Source organism: Tupaia chinensis, unplaced genomic scaffold (genome assembly GCF_000334495.1).
Source record: "Tupaia chinensis unplaced genomic scaffold, TupChi_1.0 Scaffold000147_1, whole genome shotgun sequence".
Lineage (NCBI taxonomy): Eukaryota > Metazoa > Chordata > Mammalia > Scandentia > Tupaiidae > Tupaia > Tupaia belangeri.
In genome coordinates this window covers 969,652-978,865 of record NW_006159617.1, presented here as the reverse complement: position 1 = coordinate 978,865, position 9,214 = coordinate 969,652, and positions in this window count along the sequence as shown.

The window sequence follows — 9,214 nt, the reverse complement described above, 5'->3', positions numbered from 1 at the left end:
GGCTGATCCCGCGTCTCCCCTCAGCAATCAGAAAACAGAACGTCTGAATCCCTGCTGGCTTCTAAAATTGAGAATTGATAGGATCTGAGATCCTAACATCTCCATTTGGATATCTGAAATATCTCGCTAGACAAGCCTCAGGTAACCCAAAGTGACAAGACAAAAATGTTTTGTTTTTTGTTTTGCCTTTTTTTTTAAGACGGATTTTTGCTATACAGGGCACTGGATAGAAAACAGAGACAGAGAGAGAGGGGGAGTGGGAAATCATCCCCCAGGGGAGATAGCCAAGCTGTAATCCCTTCTCCATTCTCCTCTCAGGAATTGGGGCATGCATGGACACATGCCGGGCGTGTTTCAGGCTGCTGGGTCCAGGACTCCAGTCACAGTTGAACATGTGACAGTCCAGTTCCTTGGTCACTGTGTCACTTGCTGGCCCACAAAATGGGCTCATTAAGATACTAATTTTTGTCTGAATCAGAGGTTAAGGTTGGTTCCAAAAGTAAAATTACAAGAGAAAACCAAGGAAAAATAATAGTAAACAGGAAAGAGAGACAAAAAAGGTAGTTTTGAGAAGGAATTTTAAATATGGCAAGTAGGTGAAATTTTCTTTAAAAAAAATGCTTTTCTATTAAAAGACAAATGCTTGTCCTAATCAGCTCTCAATATTCACAAGAAATTCTCCAAAAGCTCATGCAGCGGTCAGGAGTGGGCTTGGATGACCTCCTTCAGCCTGTCCCTACTGCCTAGTAGTTACAACTACCTGGGAGTCTCCCAACTGCCAGTTCACAGAATCCTAGCCTAGTGGTTGGAGCTGCCAGGGGAGTCTCCCAACTGCCAGTTCACAGAACCCTTCCTAGTGGTTAGAGCTGCCAGGGGAGACCCCAACTGCCAGTTCACAGAACCCTTGCTCTGCTTCTCACAGTTTCCTTGTTATGCTAGAGTGTCTTGGCCCTTTGTTACGCTGAGACATTCTTGTAAAAATTGACACCACAGTTACTCTGGGAGGAAGGGCTCCTTCACAAAACCCAGCACCTACCCAGTCTCTCACTGGGCCTACTTTGACAAACGCCCTAGGAGTTTGGGGGAGAGAAGCGGAGGGCAGAAATCAAGTCCTAAGGCACCTGTTCTCTCTCACATTTTGACCTGCCTTTTTAATACTGGCCTATTTTTCTTTTTTTTCCTTTTTTTTTTTTTTTTTTTTTTTTTTTTTTTTTTTTTTTTTTTTTACTGTGGCTCTTCTATTTATGTTTACCTACTAACCGGACTGGGAAATACACTTGGGTCTACATCTATTCACTCATTTTAGACTCTTTGCTTTGACCGTCAAAGCCTAGAAAAAAATATCCCAAATTCTCTTACAGATTCAAGACCAAGTAGACTCCATGACTGCGGTAACTCCAAAACCAAAGGGACCTAGACTTTTTCACAGCAGATAAAGGGATTCTCTTCCTCTTTCTAAAAAAACAATGCTGCCTTCACCCGTCCCCTGGTTGCCCTCACTGTAATTCTTCTCTTAGTTTCTACAAGGCCTTTGCTCCTAAAAATGCTAAACTACTTCATCTGAGACACCATCCAACAACTGGCCCTGAACAGGCTAGAAACATCTTGCAGCTCCAGACAGTACAATATTCATGCCTGCCTCCAGAGGACCCACAGCCTGCCCCATTGCCCTAAAAAACAAGGCCCCTTCCCAGTTTAAAACAGCTCGAGAAGACTGACCATGGCCCATAATCCCTCGTCCCACCTTCATCTCATCATTTTTTTTTTCTTTTTTAAGATAAAAGATAAAGGCTGTAAATGTTAGATCAGCCCCTGAATGGCCATTAGGTAATTTCCCATCAGAAAATACGGTGACGGTTGCAGTGACTTTGACTAGAATCCTCTGGTCAGAGCCATCCCTAACTAGCAGCTGACACCCACAGATGGGCCGATAAGGCCCCATGGCAAGTAAGCTAATCAAAGTACCTGCCATTCTTGTGTCCCTACCCCTTCACCCCTCCTATATAAATAGGTCACATCTCCTTGGTAGGGTGGGCGGAAAATCCTCTAACTTTACACCCTGAGGTTCTTTTTCTCTCAATAACCTTGCTTTTTTCTCTTGAAAAAAGTTGCCTTTACTGAGAACTACTGAAGCTCAGAATATTGCTATAGGTATTGAGAAGTTCCTTGAAGAGAACGGAGGGTGCAGGTATAATGCGGAGGGTGCAGGTATGGAACCCATTATACCTGCCCCCAAGAGCCCCTCTTCTCCCCTGTGAAAATTAGCAAAACCAGGCACAACGCAGAACTGCAGGCCTGTCCTTTCCACTCCTGAATTCTCCCTGCTGAGCTTTATCTCTATATCTAGAGAGAAGATACTTCCCAGCATTTCAAAGGAGTAAAATTCCTCCCCACCCCTATTCTAATATTCTCTTTCCTTATTAAAAATATTGATCCCTTCCAGATAATTCATTCGTCGTTGAAAATATTGATTACCCCAATAAATACCCTAAAAGAGTGGTATCTTTTTTGTGTGTCTGTGTTGGGGCATAGACTTTTGGTAATCCTGGCTTTTACTAAAGGAAAGGAAGGATTTTGATTGACTCTTCCTAGTTGCCTCTCTTGGGCTTCTAGAAGCAGGCAGGTCTCCAGGAGTTCTTGCTGCAGAATGGATATCATTTGCCCCAAAAGCTCTTTCCCTTCTGATTAATTCTAGGAGCTTGGTTCGGCCACCTACCTGGTAGCTGAACCTGAATAAGGCTGAACAGCAGCCCAAGGTGAAGGGTCTGGGCAGGATCTTCCCAAGCTCTTCAACCTGGTGGAGGGGCAGGGTGGCAGCTGTGCCCATCTACCGACCCTTCCTATGCCATCTCCCAGCAGACTCTCAGCACTTCGACAGATGATACTGAAGGAAGATTGTGGTGGTGGGGACCTGGCAGTGTAGGCAGGGACTTCCTCTACTTGTAAATCCCTGGGCCTTGAGTGACTTCCACAGGCCACCACTAAGGAGGGCTTTGGGGAATTAAACTCCCTGTCCCCCATTACATGTGCATAGAACTTGTGGCTACAGGTGTCCCTTCGGTGGAGTAGCCTCTCTCAGCAACCACCGGTAGCAGGACCTGAATCAGGACTGGGCTCTCTAGGAAGGCTGCAATCCCCTGCTAGAGGCAGAAGCAAGCAGGACACCATGTGTGATGAGCGGGAGGAAAGGACTTCCTCCTTCCTCTGAGGACTCATTTGTCTTTTCTCAAGATTCTGTGTTTGATTTACTCAGGGAGGCGGGCAAGGAAGGAACAGGGGGTTCCTCTCAATCTTTGTTGAGAGGAAGTGCAAGCAGCTTCCACTCCACCCACCTTCATTCAGAAGCTTTGATGTGGCAGTTCAAATCAGCACCAGAGGAGCCAACAGAGGACAGTGGCCAACCTGGAAGACCCTCACTCAGTCCTCTCCTTCCCAGCTCCCCTGGTCTCAGGAGTCAGGAGCATCATGGACTTTATAATTATCGAGACAAACGACAAAGCAAAGGGAGCATGAGGACAGCCCAGAACTCCGGGGTGTACACTCTCTCTCCCCATTTCCCTTGTTCCTCTATTGGGTCCACAGCATTGGGCCCCTAATCATATGGTTCGCCTCTCAAAGTGCCACTTGTCTGAGCCTTGTTGCTCCAATGCTTCTAGGCAGATTTGGCCAAGTCCTGCTCATTCACTTATGGCAGATGCCTTTTGAACAGCCACGGGGGTACAGGCTATCCCTGTGTCTGGCAGCCTCATGGTGGCTGGGCATTTAGTACTTGTTGGCTGCCTCCTTAGAGCTCTTGGAGAACATTTCCCATTTTTCTTTGAAGGACTCAGCTAAGTATTTGGGAGCAGTGATTTCAAGGACGTTCTTGGGGGCTTCTTGAGGTTTTGAATGTAAGCTGCTCTGTTCCTTAAGAGGACTTTCCCTGGAGAAGCAGCCTTGGCCTGGCCTCCTCTCCCTCCAGAACTCCCATTCCTCATATTACGAGAGGTTTCTTGAGGGAGGTTTCTTAGGAGAGGGTATTATGATCTCCACATGAGCTTCTGGGTGGTCTGGTAGATCTGGGCAAAACTCCAGTCTTCTGTCAGTGACTTCTGGCCCAAGAGGGGCTGGACGCTCTGGTCTACATGTATCCCTCATATATTGACCCCATCTGAAAGGGAAAAGGTGTCAGCTGGTCAAAATGGTCCAGAGCATCTTTCCAGCTACAGTGTCCCAGGAGGCCTGCTGTTTTCCACACCTATGAGGTTCTGGCTAGGACACTTGCAAGCCAGTGGCACTTAGAATTGAATTGCTTTGTCATAACGTTTCTGAACACCTTTGAATGATCACTGGTGATCTTATAGCCGATTACTTGGGCCAGGAGTAGGGGGCAGTGGAGAGGAAGGGCTGCTCCAATACCAGCAGTAGAACATGGTGCCAGGCTCCTTTCAGAGGCCCCAGACCTGTTCCCAGTGACAGCATGCAGAGTCAAAGGATGATTGCAGGCTCATCAGAGCTGTCCTAGCCCTCCTCTGACCTGGGATTCCCACATATGATGGACCTGCCCATGTGGTTGGACTTTGAATCATGTGGTCTCACTGCAGTCCAGGCCTAGACTCCTATTTACTCTGTTACACAGGAAGGGTACAGAGGCTCTGTCACCCACAGCCAAATGTTCTGAGGTCTTGTGGACTGTTCTCACTTACATGTGTGTGCATAAACTGAGACACACACAGAATTGGTTTAGAACCAATAAAGTACTCCAAAGTTCAATACCTCCTCCATGTCCTTATCTTGGAGTAGGATAGCAAATCATGTGACATGTAATTAAGAAGAAGAGACAAATGTAGGAGGATGCACTTGGAGCACCCCAGCACACCCTGAGCTCAGCTGCTACCAGATGAGGGCGTGGCGAGGAGGCTCACTAAGAAAGGGAGCCTTGTCCCATGGAGACACATTCTCAAGCCGAACCACCATAACCACCAAGAAAGGTTTCATGGACTGGCAGCAGGTGGCTGTGGAGTAGGATGAGGAGTGTCAGGACCAATGCCTGGACTGGGATGGTGACCTCTAAAGGTTAAGTGCACAAGCTCTGAGGTCAGACAGATCCAGTGATCTTCGGAAGGCATTAACATTCAAGCCTCAGTCTCTTCATTTGTGACAGGGGATAGCAGCTTATATCATATTACATTATATGATGAGCTAAAGGGGATTGCATTTGAGGGTCCTTGCACACATTGGGCTCAGTGGCATGAGCAGAGGACCAGCAAAGAATCTCACAGAAAATGAGAGCCTAGTCCCAGGGGAGGCATATTCTCGGGCCACTGTGACAATGGAAACCACTGAAGTTGTCTGTCATTATGGCAAGAGCTGTGGAGGTGCCTAATTCCTGTCCTAAAGAATGGGACAAGAAAAACAGCAGGGATTTGCACAGCGACTTTCCTGTAATGGTGTGCTCAACACAGGAGAGAAAGAAACTGGAGACCATGGTTCAGGCCAAGCTGGCAGACTGCCCAGGTGACCAGGTGGACGGGGGCTATCGTGAAATGTTTCCCACAACGTTCACGTGTTGGAAGCTTCGTCCCCAAAGCACCAGTGTGGAGAAGTCCCAGGTTAAGCGGTGATCAGACATGAGGCTCTATCTCCCCAGTGGATTAATGCCATTATCATTAGAGTGGGAGCCTGATAAAGGATGAGTTTGCCCTCTTCCCTTCCCTTCTCCCAACCCTCACAAACAATTGGCACAAAGCCCCATAAATCACATCCCAGAGGAAATAGGGGGATAAGAATAAGATAAATTATTAAAGGTTAAATTTAATGACAGTTCATGTAGGGTTGATCGTGTACAGACTGCTGGCTGAGTAAATCTCTACCTTTTCTGTTTCTGGCCAGCATTCTTCATACTTTCAAGGAGCTATCCCCTAACTTAATCTTCCCAAGGTAAGGCACAGCAACTTAAAGTATCATCCTAGGCCAGAGGATACCCACAGATGGAGGGGATAGAGTGGAAATTGAATTTTGAAAATGGCCATTCCATTGGAGAAGGCATCAGAGAAGAGAGAAGGATGTGAAGGAATGTGTTGACGCTTTCAGCTGGACCAAGAAATCAAGGTTTGCACAAAACTTGCCCAGAACCAGGATGGAGATGGGATTCTAAACATGGGTATTGGAACTAATGGTTATTTGCAGATCAGAACAGGGATGAGATGACAGAGAATTCAGTAGGTGCCTAACTCCTATTTCCACCTTCAGCCTGCTTCTTTCTGCTCCTCCCAGGTTCAAGGGTCCTGAAAGTCAGACCAACATTAGGTCTGGTTCCAGGCAGGGGATGTCAATTCCAGGCTGACTTCTCAGAAGTTTTGACTTTTCCCAGGAAAGCTTGAGAACCGTCACCCTTGCTTATTGGTTTTCTTTGTCCAAAGCCCATCAGGGGCAGCTTCAGGGACAACAGCCTCCTCTTGCTCCTGCTTCTCTGGGTATTGAGTTGTTTCAGCTTCCTTATCCCTCTCTGCTTGGTTGCTTTAAGAAACTACAACAAAACAAAAACCAGCAGGGTTCTGCTCCTCTGCACAGGCCCCCAGCGGAATGTTCATGGCCTGAGTCTCCCTTCCCCACACAGCTGGGGTCTCGCTCCCAGAGGATTCACCTCCAGTAGGTGGGGCAAGGATGAACCTAATTTATTTTCCACTCTGAGTCTGAATAATGGCAGGAGTGGGGGGCAGGGAGTTCTGAGCATTCCATTGCTTTGCTTTGCTTTTTCAAGAAGACTCCACACCACCTTCCCCTCTACACCACCTTCATCTTTTTCACTGGAAGCTCCAACCTCTTTGATGTTTTGTTTTGTTCTGTTTCTACCAGCTTCCACTCCACTGAGCTTTTACACAGTTCTGACATTATGGCATGGATATGGACAAAGATGAGGATCCATTTGATTTCTTTGACCAGTTTGGCTTTCACAAACTGAATGGGATATCCAAGAAGAGACCTTATGTTAAGACTGCTCAGAAGGCCCCAGTGACTTGCTTCCTGATGCACACACACTTGTGTAATTACCCTCTTGCACCGTGTGTGGGAAATTTAGTGATTTGCTTCTAACCAATAGAATTAGGAAAAGATGTTGGCCTTTCAGTGCTGTTCTTAGTTTATAAATGATTGTAACTTTTTTCCTGCTTCCAGACTGTTTTTTCCTGGATGTGATGGAGTAAGCATCATACCAGAGAGATCAATGAAAGCAACTGAGGGTGGCCTCCAGCTAACGTCAGCCAACAGCAGCAAGGAATTGAGGCCCTCAGTCCAACAGGTATTGAGGAGCCAAATCCTGCAAGGATCTACCTAAGCGAGCATGGAAGTGTATTCTTCTACACAAAAGCTTTCAGGCGAGCCCCTGGCCCTAAGGTGACACTTCGACTGCTGCCTCTGAGAGATCCTGAAGCAGAGAACCCAACTAGGTCTTGCCTAAACTTCTGATCTACAAAAACTGTCAGGCAGTATGCTTACACACTCACACTCACACACACACACACACACACACACACTATATTTATATATAGACACACAAAAAATTGCTTTGCTGCTGGCCAACACCATCAGCCTTTGGACCTTCCTCCAGGATGGCTCAGCACTTTTCACCCTCATATGGTCTCACGCACACACCCAAGTCTTCCTTCAAAATTTCATGTTCTAGAATTTGATTGTATTATGAAGGTATCAATGGGAAACGTCATACCTGCATGGTGTTGAAAGGTGAAGATTTAAGGATAATTAAGTGGCTGAGGTGGGGCCCCTATGATTGACTACTGGTGGGCTATAAGCAGAGAAAATAGGACCAGAGTAGACACACGTGGCGCATAAGACTATGTTTTCCTTCTCCCGGCGTGAGTTCTAAGCCACCGCATCTGGGACGCAAACCGCGCTCGGCTATGTGGGAGTCGAGCGACATAGCCATTACACTAACTGCTGGTTCCCAAACCTCTATTTTCTTAAATTAACCAAACTTAGGTATTTGTGGTTATTATCAATAGAATGGACTAGAATACCATTTAGTAATCAAAAGCACCAGGAGAAGAGTGAAGGTCAGTGTTCATCTCAGAGATACATGTGAACACCAGGAAGTCAGAGTACTTGTCCAACATCAGGAGACACAAGTCCTGCCATGAAACTAACTCGTAGTCCTTCCTTGGCATCTGACATGCTCCCTGCTGAGCAGCACCCATTCACTGGGTCCATTACTGCTCCATGTTCCAGAATGAAGAAAGCAAAGACTCTGAGAAGTGTCTCAGGTCTAGTACCTTCCTATGAGTATGTGATCTCTAACAACTTACATCCTCAGATTTTATATACCTGGAACCTCATGAAAAGGTCTGGAAAGATCATTATTGAAAAGCGTGGGTTAAAGAGGCAGAACCTCACCTTTAGAACTTGTACCTTTCATGTCTGCAGGTGGCATAGTGATTAAGGTGCTGGATTCCCACATGGTTGACTGCAGTTTGATTCCTTGGCCCAGCAGCTGAAAGTCATACCAAGTGCTTGTGCATGCATGGCCAAAATCCCAAGAAGGGAATGGAGGAGAAGGGATTGCAGTATGGCCATTCCCCCTAGGAGGTGATTTCTCATTTTCTCTCTGTCTTTCTGCCTCTCTGTTTCTCCAGCAAGTACGTGTGCCTGATAGCAAAAATATCTTAATTTTTTTTTTTTAACTCTATGTAGCCAGCGAGTGGTGTAGTGGTTAAGGCCCTGGATCCCACATAGCTGACTCCGTGATTCTAGTCCTGGATTCGTCGGCATGTGTGTGCATGCCCAAAATCTTGAGAGGAGAATGGAGAAGGGGTTGTGATGTGACCATCCCCTCATGGACAGTCAATGACCTTTGAAGCCACTCTCCAGTAAATAGATGTGCTCTATGGCAAATAAATAAATAAATAAATAAATAAAATAAAATTACCTTTCTTTCTCCTCTTAGTTGGACCGGGTACTGAGAACAAAAAAAAGTAATGACGGGCTGTATTTTAATCTATCATTGTGTTGCTAACAGAAAGAGCTGTCACTGAATCATTTATAAGGACATAGAAGCTTATTTTACTCATGTTTCTGGTGATGGAAAAATCCAAAGGCACTGGGTTGGTGACAGGACAGCCCACATCACAACATCGCTGACAGAAGTAGAGTGGACGGTGGGCACAGGCAGATAGACCAACCTGGGGGCAGCCATCTTCCTTTCATGACATCCCACTCACAT